The following is a 10,000-nucleotide window of genomic DNA, read 5'->3' as shown; positions in this document are numbered from 1 at the left end:
GAGCCGGGTAGACCTGGCAGCCGCTCCCGGGACCGGAGCCGGGTAGACCTGGCAGCCGCTCCCGGGACCGGAGCCGGGTAGACCTGGCAGCCGCTCTCGGGACCGGAGCCGGGTAGACCTGGCAGCCGGCTCGGGGACCGGAGCCGGGTAGACCTGGCAGCCGGCTCGGGGACCGGAGCCGGGTAGACCTGGCAGCCGGCTCGGGGACCGGAGCCGGGTAGACCTGGCAGCCGCTCCCGGGACCGGAGCCGGGTAGACCTGGCAGCCGCTCCCGGGACCGGAGCCGGGTAGACCTGGCAGCCGGCTCGGGGACCGGAGCCGGGTAGACCTGGCAGCCGCTCCGGGGACCGGAGCCGGGTAGACCTGGCAGCCGCTCCCGGGACCGGAGCCGGGTAGACCTGGCAGCCGCTCCCGGGACCGGAGCCGGGTAGACCTGGCAGCCGCTCCGGGGACCGGAGCCGGGTAGACCTGGCAGCCGGCTCGGGGACCGGAGCCGGGTAGACCTGGCAGCCGCTCCGGGGACCGGAGCCGGGTAGACCTGGCAGCCGCTCCCGGGACCGGAGCCGGGTAGACCTGGCAGCCGGCTCGGGGACCGGAGCCGGGTAGACCTGGCAGCCGCTCACGGGACCGGAGCCGGGTAGACCTGGCAGCCGGCTCGGGGACCGGAGCCGGGTAGACCTGGCAGCCGGCTCGGGGACCGGAGCCGGGTAGACCTGGCAGCCGCTCCGGGGACCGGAGCCGGGTAGACCTGGCAGCCGCTCCCGGGACCGGAGCCGGGTAGACCTGGCAGCCGCTCCCGGGACCGGAGCCGGGTAGACCTGGCAGCCGCTCCGGGGACCGGAGCCGGGTAGACCTGGCAGCCGCTCTCGGGACCGGAGCCGGGTAGACCTGGCAGCCGGCTCGGGGACCGGAGCCGGGTAGACCTGGCAGCCGGCTCGGGGACCGGAGCCGGGTAGACCTGGCAGCCGCTCCCGGGACCGGAGCCGGGTAGACCTGGCAGCCGCTCCGGGGACCGGAGCCGGGTAGACCTGGCAGCCGCTCCGGGGACCGGAGCCGGGTAGACCTGGCAGCCGCTCCGGGGACCGGAGCCGGGTAGACCTGGCAGCCGCTCCCGGGACCGGAGCCGGGTAGACCTGGCAGCCGCTCCCGGGACCGGAGCCGGGTAGACCTGGCAGCCGCTCCCGGGACCGGAGCCGGGTAGACCTGGCAGCCGGCTCGGGGACCGGAGCCGGGTAGACCTGGCAGCCGCTCCCGGGACCGGAGCCGGGTAGACCTGGCAGCCGGCTCGGGGACCGGAGCCGGGTAGACCTGGCAGCCGCTCCGGGGACCGGAGCCGGGTAGACCTGGCAGCCGCTCCGGGGACCGGAGCCGGGTAGACCTGGCAGCCGCTCCCGGGACCGGAGCCGGGTAGACCTGGCAGCCGCTCCGGGGACCGGAGCCGGGTAGACCTGGCAGCCGCTCTCGGGACCGGAGCCGGGTAGACCTGGCAGCCGGCTCGGGGACCGGAGCCGGGTAGACCTGGCAGCCGGCTCGGGGACCGGAGCCGGGTAGACCTGGCAGCCGGCTCGGGGACCGGAGCCGGGTAGACCTGGCAGCCGGCTCGGGGACCGGAGCCGGGTAGACCTGGCAGCCGCTCCGGGGACCGGAGCCGGGTAGACCTGGCAGCCGCTCCGGGGACCGGAGCCGGGTAGACCTGGCAGCCGGCTCGGGGACCGGAGCCGGGTAGACCTGGCAGCCGCTCCGGGGACCGGAGCCGGGTAGACCTGGCAGCCGCTCCCGGGACCGGAGCCGGGTAGACCTGGCAGCCGCTCCCGGGACCGGAGCCGGGTAGACCTGGCAGCCGCTCCGGGGACCGGAGCCGGGTAGACCTGGCAGCCGCTCCGGGGACCGGAGCCGGGTAGACCTGGCAGCCGGCTCGGGGACCGGAGCCGGGTAGACCTGGCAGCCGCTCCGGGGACCGGAGCCGGGTAGACCTGGCAGCCGCTCCCGGGACCGGAGCCGGGTAGACCTGGCAGCCGGCTCGGGGACCGGAGCCGGGTAGACCTGGCAGCCGGCTCGGGGACCGGAGCCGGGTAGACCTGGCAGCCGCTCCCGGGACCGGAGCCGGGTAGACCTGGCAGCCGCTCCGGGGACCGGAGCCGGGTAGACCTGGCAGCCGCTCCGGGGACCGGAGCCGGGTAGACCTGGCAGCCGGCTCGGGGACCGGAGCCGGGTCGACCTGGCAGCCGCTCCGGGGACCGGAGCCGGGTAGACCTGGCAGCCGCTCCCGGGACCGGAGCCGGGTAGACCTGGCAGCCGCTCCGGGGACCGGAGTCGGGTAGACCTGGCAGCCGCTCCGGGGACCGGAGCCGTGTACACCTGGCAGCCGCTCCCGGGACCGGAGCCGGGTAGACCTGGCAGCCGGCTCGGGGACCGGAGCCGGGTAGACCTGGCAGCCGCTCCCGGGACCGGAGCCGGGTAGACCTGGCAGCCGCTCCGGGGACCGGAGCCGGGTAGACCTGGCAGCCGCTCCGGGGACCGGAGCCGGGTAGACCTGCCGGCCGCTCCCGGGACCGGAGCCGGGTAGACCTGGCGGCCGCTCCCGGGACCGGAGCCGGGTAGACCTGGCAGCCGCTCCGGGGACCGGAGCCGGGTAGACCTGGCGGCCGCTCCCGCGACCGGAGCCGGGTAGACCTGGCAGCCGCTCCCGGGACCGGAGCCGGGTAGACCTGGCAGCCGGCTCGGGGACCGGAGCCGGGTAGACCTGGCAGCCGCTCCGGGGACCGGAGCCGGGTAGACCTGGCAGCCGGCTCGCGGACCGGAGCCGGGTAGACCTGGCAGCCGCTCCGGGGACCGGAGCCGGGTAGACCTGGCAGCCGCTCCGGGGACCGGAGCCGGGTAGACCTGGCAGCCGCTCCGGGGACCGGAGCCGGGTAGACCTGGCGGCCGCTCCGGGGACCGGAGCCGGGTAGACCTGGCGGCCGCTCCCGGGACCGGAGCCGGGTAGACCTGGCGGCCGCTCCGGGGACCGGAGCCGGGTCGACCTGGCGGCCGCTCCCGGGACCGGAGCCGGGTAGACCTGGCGGCCGCTCCGGGGACCGGAGCCGGGTAGACCTGGCGGCCGCTCCGGGGACCGGAGCCGGGTCGACCTGGCGGCCGCTCCGGGGACCGGAGCCGGGTAGACCTGGCGGCCGCTCCCGGGACCGGAGCCGGGTAGACCTGGCAGCCGGCTCGGGGACCGGAGCCGGGTAGACCTGGCAGCCGCTCCGGGGACCGGAGCCGGGTAGACCTGGCAGCCGCTCCCGGGACCGGAGCCGGGTAGACCTGGCAGCCGGCTCGGGGACCGGAGCCGGGTAGACCTGGCAGCCGCTCCCGGGACCGGAGCCGGGTAGACCTGGCAGCCGCTCCGGGGACCGGAGCCGGGTAGACCTGGCAGCCGCTCCCGGGACCGGAGCCGGGTAGACCTGGCAGCCGCTCCCGGGACCGGAGCCGGGTAGACCTGGCAGCCGCTCCGGGGACCGGAGCCGGGCTGACCTGGCAGCCGGCTCGGGGACCGGAGCCGGGTAGACCTGGCAGCCGCTCCCGGGACCGGAGCCGGGTAGACCTGGCAGCCGGCTCGGGGACCGGAGCCGGGTAGACCTGGCAGCCGCTCCCGCGACCGGAGCCGGGTAGACCTGGCAGCCGCTCCGGGGACCGGAGCCGGGTAGACCCGGCAGCCGCTCCCCGCTCCAGGAGCCAGCTGGACCGGGCAGTCGCTCCTTGCTCCAGGAGCCGGCTGGACGGGGAGGCCCGGTTGGTCCCAGCCGGGGTGGGGGGGTGTTGGGGCTGTGTTTTTTTCTTCCCCCCCCCCCCCCCTTTGGTATGGAAACTCGGAAGCAAGTTTGAATGAACTGTTTTCGCAGCAGAATGCCTTTTTTTTGCTTTTGGTAGAAAAAATAAATAGTAACAGACTCTTTTTGTTGTTGTTTTTTTTTTTCTTTGTCTTTTGTTTTGCTTTTCTTGTTAAAAAGCCGTCGCTTGCCACCCTCAATCAGGCACGCTTGCGCCCCCCCCCCCCCCCCCCTCCCGCGGCCCCCCCCCCCCCCCCCAGCACCCCCGCCTCCGTGGCGTCCGCCAAGGAGACTTCAGAACCGGGCACCCCTAGCCGGGTCCAGGTCCCGGCGGTTGCCGGGCACTCGCCGGCTTTTGTTTGTTCGTTTTGCGTTGTAGGCTGGTTTTCTGGTTGGGGGGGGGGGGGGGGGGGGGGGGGGGTGGCGGCGGCGGCTGCGGGGGCGGCGGTGGTGGTTCGTGTTTTTTTTTGTCTTGCCATCGCTATATTTCGTTTTGACTTTTTTATTTTTCCTATGAAAACAGCACGTTAAAATATGTGCCTGCCGTCCTACAGACAGCACCCCCCCCGCCCCGCCCCGACGCGCGCGCTCCCCCTCCCTCCGTGCGCTGCCGTTCCGGGGCGGGTGGGTGCTGCCCCGCTGAGCGCAGACTGTCTGGCGCCCCGGGGGGTTGTTTTTGATCAGCCGCGCGCCCTGCGCAGGCGCGCCGGCCCCCGTTACCTGGCAACCGGCCTCCCCCGCCCGCGCGTAAAGGGCGGTGGTTCCCGCCGGAGCAACGGTCCCGCGCTCAGTGGCGGCGGCGGCAGGGGAAGGGGAAGGGGTGGGGTGGGGTGGGGTGGGGTGCGGGCGCAAGGGCAGGCGAGAGCGGTCGGCGAGCAGGCGGGGAGCCTGGCGCGGGGGGGGGCGCCGCCTCTTATCGGAGAAGGTTTCTGTTCGGGTCGGTTGGGGATTTTTTCCCCCCTTCCTTTCTTCCCCCGCCCCCGCGCCTTCGTTTCACTTTCCACCCGCGGCGGGGGCGGGCAGGCGTGCAGCAGGGCGAGCGAGCAGAAAGGCAGGCAGGAGCCGGGGCACGGGCAGGGCAGGGTAGGGACTCGGCAGCCGCGGTGAGAGACCGGCACGCCGCCGGGATTCCCCTCTGCCGCCCGGCACGGAGCCGGCAGGGACGCCGCCGGGTCCTAGAGTCTCCCGCCTGCCTTTCCCGGCGCGGCAAACCTGCCGGCGGCTAGGCGGCGGGGGGGGGGGGGTGTGGGGGGGGGGGGTGGGGGGGTGGTGGTGGTGGTGGTGTGTCGGCGGGCTAGGGCGGGGGGGCTGTCTGCGCGCACATATGGCGACAGGCGAGGCGGGCGGGCGGGCGGGGTTGGGGGGGGGGGGGGGGGGGCGGCGGCGGGGCAGCGCGCAAGCACCAAGCAGCAGCAGCAAGCAGCAGCAAGCAGCAGCCAGCAGCACGGGCAGGGCAGGGTAGGGACTCGGCAGCCGTGGTGAGAGACCGGCACGCCGCCGGGATTCCCCTCTGCCGCCCGGCACGGAGCCGGCAGGGCCGCCGCCGCGTCTTAGAGTCTCCCGCCTGCCTTTCCCGGCGCGGCAAACCTGCCGGCGGCTCGGCGGCGGCGGCGGCGGGGCGGGTTGGCGGGCTGGGGCGGGGGGCTGTCTGTGCGCACGTGTGGCGGCAGGCGAGGCGGGCGGGCGTGGTGGGGGGGTGGGGGGGGCGGCGGGGGAGCGCGCAAGCACCAAGCGGCAGCAGCAAGCAGCAGCAGCAGCAAGCAGCACGGGCAGGGCAGGGTAGGGACTCGGCAGCACGCCGCCGGGATTCCCCTCTGCCGCCCGGCACGGAGCCGGCAGGGACGCCGCCGGGTCCTAGAGTCTCCCGCCTGCCTTTCCAGGCGCGGCAAACCTGCCGGCGGCTAGGCGGCGGGGGCAGGGGGGCGGGGGGGGGGGGTCGGTGTGTCGGCGGGCTGGGGCGGGGGGCTGTCTTTGCGCACGTGTGGCGGCAGGCGAGGCGGGCGGGGGGGGGGGGGGCGGCGGCGGGAAAGTGCGGGTTCTGCGTGTGTGCGTGTGCACACGCGTGTGGCAGCGGGCGGGGCGGGGCTGCACGAGTCGTGGCGGCGGGGGGGGGGGGCGGGCTCCGTGTGTGTGCGCGGCGGGGGAGCGCGGGGTGTGCGTGCGCGGCGGCGGGCGGGGTGGGCGTGGCTGCCCGCGTGTCTGGGCGCGTGCACGTGTGGCGGCGGGCGAGGGGTTCGGGCCGGGGGGCTGTCGGGGGGGTGGGTGGGGTGTGGGGGTGTGGGGATGGTGGTGTGTGCATGCGGCGGCGGGCGGGGAGGGACGGGGCGTTCGGGCCGGGGTCCCGTTTCGGGTTGCGTGCGCGCGCGCACGCGGGAAGAAACGAAAAGGGTTTGTAACGCTGTCCCTAACGCCGCCCTCTCTGTTACAGGCCGGGCCCTGTCAACGTCTGGCCTGCGCCCATGCCTTTCTGCGGGCAACACGCTCGGCTCGGCTGCCGGTCGCACCCGTCCCTGGGAAAGCAGCAGCAGCAAGCAGCAGCAGCAAGCAGCAGCAGCAGCAGCCGCGTGCCTCGGCCTGCGCAGAGAGCCAGGTCCCCAGGGTTGGCTCCGGCGGCCGGGCGGCAGGGCCCCGGCCCAGGGTGGCGGGGAGGCAGGCCGCACTCGTAACAAGGGGCCGTCGGCAGTCGCGTCGCCAGCGGGATGCGTTTGAGCGGTGAGTGCTGCCGAGAGGACGACGGGCCCGGCGGCCTCGGGGGAACGAACCGCGCAGGTGGGTGCGGTCCTTTGCGGCCCGGGCCTCGGGCCGGTCGGCCACGGGAGCTCCTCGTCTCTGAGGAGGCTCGGGCGAAGTTGGCTTGCGGCCGCAGGGCCCGTTAGGTCAGGCAGCCGACAGCCTGCGAGATTTTGGAGGCCGGCCGCGTCCTTTGAGAGGCCCTCTCGGGGCGGTAAGCCCCTCCCGGGTAACGTGGCCGGGGGGGGGAGCGCGCAAAAAAGTAAGCGTCCAGCGCGAACGAGTGGAGTGATGGCCCGGGCTTTTCTCCGCTCCGGCCAGGCCTCCGGGAGAAGGCGCGGAAGGCGGAAGGGGCTTTCGGCCCCCGGCGGAAAGCGGCTCGGCCCGACGCCCCGGGAGGCCGGGCCCCCGCAGGGACGGCGGCCCGGCGACCGCCCGACGCGGCCTGCGCCGGGAGGCACCCGATCAGGTACCGGGTTCACGGCCCAGGCCGACGGCGGGCCGGCAGGTAGGCCGCGCGCGCGCGCGGGCACGAAAGAAGGGTGCGGGGCGAACCAGTGACGGCCCCTGCTTTTCTCCGCTCCGGCCAGGCCTCCGGGAGAAGGCGCGGAAGGCGGAAGGGGCTTTCGGCCCCCGGCGGAAAGCGGCTCGGCCCGACGCCCCGGGAGGCCGGGCCCCCGCAGGGACGGCGGCCCGGCGACCGCCCGACGCGGCCTGCGCCGGGAGGCACCCGATCAGGTACCGGGTTCACGGCCCAGGCCGACGGCGGGCCGGCAGGTAGGCCGCGCGCGCGCGCGGGCACGAAAGAAGGGTGCGGGGCGAACCAGTGACGGCCCCTGCTTTTCTCCGCTCCGGCCAGGCCTCCGGGAGAAGGCGCGGAAGGCGGAAGGGGCTTTCGGCCCCCGGCGGAAAGCGGCTCGGCCCGACGCCCCGGGAGGCCGGGCCCCCGCAGGGACGGCGGCCCGGCGACCGCCCGACGCGGCCTGCGCCGGGAGGCACCCGATCAGGTACCGGGTTCACGGCCCAGGCCGACGGCGGGCCGGCAGGTAGGCCGCGCGCGCGCGCGGGCACGAAAGAAGGGTGCGGGGCGAACCAGTGACGGCCCCTGCTTTTCTCCGCTCCGGCCAGGCCTCCGGGAGAAGGCGCGGAAGGCGGAAGGGGCTTTCGGCCCCCGGCGGAAAGCGGCTCGGCCCGACGCCCCGGGAGGCCGGGCCCCCGCAGGGACGGCGGCCCGGCGACCGCCCGACGCGGCCTGCGCCGGGAGGCACCCGATCAGGTACCGGGTTCACGGCCCAGGCCGACGGCGGGCCGGCAGGTAGGCCGCGCGCGGGCACGAAAGAAGGGTGCGGGGCGAACCAGTGACGGCCCCTGCTTTTCTCCGCTCCGGCCAGGCCTCCGGGAGAAGGCGCGGAAGGCGGAAGGGGCTTTCGGCCCCCGGCGGAAAGCGGCTCGGCCCGACGCCCCGGGAGGCCGGGCCCCCGCAGGGACGGCGGCCCGGCGACCGCCCGACGCGGCCTGCGCCGGGAGGCACCCGATCAGGTACCGGGTTCACGGCCCAGGCCGACGGCGGGCCGGCAGGTAGGCCGCGCGCGCGCGCGGGCACGAAAGAAGGGTGCGGGGCGAACCAGTGACGGCCCCTGCTTTTCTCCGCTCCGGCCAGGCCTCCGGGAGAAGGCGCGGAAGGCGGAAGGGGCTTTCGGCCCCCGGCGGAAAGCGGCTCGGCCCGACGCCCCGGGAGGCCGGGCCCCCGCAGGGACGGCGGCCCGGCGACTGCCCGACGCGGCCTTCCGCCGGGAGGCACCCGATCAGGTACCGGGTTCACGGCCCAGGCCGACGGCGGGCCGGCAGGTAGGCCGCGCTCCTAACAGGGGGCCGTCGGCGGTCGCGTGCGTCGCCAAGCGGGATGCGTTCGAGCGGTGAGTACTGCCGCGAAGACGGGCCCGGCGGCCTCGGGGGGGGGACGAACCGCGCAGGCGGGTGCGGTCCTTCGCGGCCCGGGCCTCGGGCCGGTCGGCCACGGGAGCTCCTCGTCTCTGAGGAGGCTCGGGCGAAGTCGGCCTGCGGCCGGCAGGGCCCGTTGGGCCTGGCGGCCGACCGACCTTCTCCGGAGGCCTGCGAGACCTCGGAGGCCGGCCGCGTCCTTTGCAGAGGCCCTCTCGGGGCGGAAGCCCCTCCCGGGAATCGCGCCGGGGGGGGGCTGCGGGGGGGGGGGGGAGGGGGGGGGCGGTGCGGGGGGGCGCTATTAGCTGTATCGTTCGTAAGCGATTAACGGTTACGAAATTAATCGGTAAATAGTAAATAATAAAACGTAAACGGTATCACAGTTTATAATGAGTTGTGTAATTATTTATTTAGCGTCGCGGCGAGGCCACCAGCGGTAAAGTGCGTAGCAGACACGCTAACCGCCTGTCGCTAATTGATTAACCGAGGTATACGCCGACGGTTAAGTAAGTAACGGCGGGGGGGGGGGGGGGGAGGCCGCGGGCACCAACACAAATGAACAAACATACAAACAAAACAACAACAACAAAAAAAAACAGAAACAAAAACAAACCTGCAAAAAACAACAAAAACCCAAAAAGGAAAAACCCCCAGCCCTGCTCCACCACACAAAGGCAAACCCCTGATCCGGGCAGGGAGGCCACGTCTACCCGCGCTGTGGGCACGGAGGCCAGGTCTACCCGTGCTCCGGGCACTTGGGCTGCTGCCTGCGCCGCGGCTGACGGGTCTAACGGGCGGGGCCCGCGGCGGACAGGTCTACCCGGCGGGGCCGCGGCGGACAGGTCTACCCGGCGGGCCCCGGCTGACAGGTCTACCCGCCCGGCCCCGGATGACAGGTCTACCCGCCCGGCCCCGGATGACAGGTCTACCCGCCCGGCCCGCGGCTGACAGGTCTACCCGCCCGGCCCCGGATGACAGGTCTACCCGCCCGGCCCCGGCTGACAGGTCTACCCGGCGCGCCCGCGGCTGACAGGTCTACCCGGCGCGCCCGCGGCTGACAGGTCTACCCGCCCGGCCCGCGGCTGACAGGTCTACCCGCCCGGCCCCGGCTGACAGGTCTACCCGGCGGGCCCCGGCTGACAGGTCTACCCGCCCGGCCGGGGCACTTGGGCTGCTGCCTGCGCTGCGGCTGACAGGTCTACCCGCCCGGCCCCGGCTGACAGGTCTACCCGCCCGGCCCCGGCTGACAGGTCTACCCGGCGCGCCCGCGGCTGACAGGTCTACCCGCCCGGCCCCGGCTGACAGGTCTACCCGCCCGGCCCGCGGCTGACAGGTCTACCCGCCCGGCCCGCGGCTGACAGGTCTACCCGGCGGGCCCGCGGGTGGCAGGTCTACCCGCCCGGCCGGGGCACTTGGGCTGCTGCCTGCGCTGCGGCTGACAGGTCTACCCGCCCGGCCCCGGCTGACAGGTCTACCCGCCCGGCCCCGGCTGACAGGTCTACCCGGCGCGCCCGCGGCTG

This window comes from Pelecanus crispus, unplaced genomic scaffold, assembly GCF_030463565.1.
Source record: "Pelecanus crispus isolate bPelCri1 unplaced genomic scaffold, bPelCri1.pri SCAFFOLD_125, whole genome shotgun sequence".
NCBI classification, from domain to species: Eukaryota; Metazoa; Chordata; class Aves; order Pelecaniformes; family Pelecanidae; genus Pelecanus; species Pelecanus crispus.
This window is presented reverse-complemented; position numbering follows the sequence as displayed.